This window comes from Octodon degus, unplaced genomic scaffold (assembly GCF_000260255.1).
Source record: "Octodon degus isolate 3935 unplaced genomic scaffold, OctDeg1.0 scaffold00007, whole genome shotgun sequence".
Classification (NCBI taxonomy): domain Eukaryota; kingdom Metazoa; phylum Chordata; class Mammalia; order Rodentia; family Octodontidae; genus Octodon; species Octodon degus.
The window spans coordinates 33,063,180-33,064,177 of NW_004524583.1; positions in this window are offsets into that span (position 1 = coordinate 33,063,180).

Sequence of the window (998 nt, forward strand, 5' to 3'; positions counted from 1 at the left end):
GGGCTGGCTGGCATGTGGTGCTGGGGGATTGAACCGCGGTCCCTGTGCCATGCCAAGCTTGTTCCAAGTAGGTGCTTTAGACCACTGAGCCATCTCTCCAGCCCCCTACTCACGGGTATTTTCCAGAGTAACTTTCAGCAAACACTAAAAAACTCCAGAAAACAAATTTATGGGCAGAACAGAAGACAACAGCAGATATTCTGGCTGAGTCCAAATTAAAGCACTTCTATTGGAAGAGGGAAAGATCTGCAAAAACTTATTCTTGAGTGCTTTGCTCTGGTACATGCTTTGGTTTGTCCAATTATCAAGAAAATACGAGCATGGCCTTCCAGAAAAGCAAAGCGAGCAAAAGAGCCGCATCCCCAGCAGAGCGCGTTTGCCTGCCGCAGAGCGCGTTTGCCTGCCGCAGAGCAGCCTTGTCTTCTCACTGCAGGCGGCTTGCTGAGAAGCGCTACAAAAATACATGGACTGCAGCTCAACTATTTGCAGTCACTTGAAGGTACAGGAGAGAATGCAGGCTTATAATTTATTTATTTTTTAGGAAACCACCCTGTCGGAAATGCCCATTAAGAGTCACCCCACCAGTCTCACTCCCCCCGGGGTTCGCCGCGCTCTAAATGGCTGTGCCTCAGGCCACTGTGCAGGGCCACCAGCCTCAGGGCCAGGTCCCACCAGCACCATGATGCTGTAACAGCAGTCTCTGGGAGAAGGGACTGTGCTCCGAGCTCTGCTGCGCTCCCATGCTGGCTCTGTTCACTCCAGGCCCTTAACATGCTTCTTCTTCACAGGAAAAAAGTAAATCATTTAGGTAGCTACATTATGAATGCAGTTATGTAAAAAATAAGCATTGTGGTGACAAGAGTAGGAAAGTATCAGCAGAAATAAGGACAGCAATTGTGTTAGGAAGGATTCCTTCCTTTCAGATGTATTTTAACATCTTTGTTATATAATGCTTTTTATTAAAATGCTCAAATTTGGGGCTGGGGAGATGGCTCAGT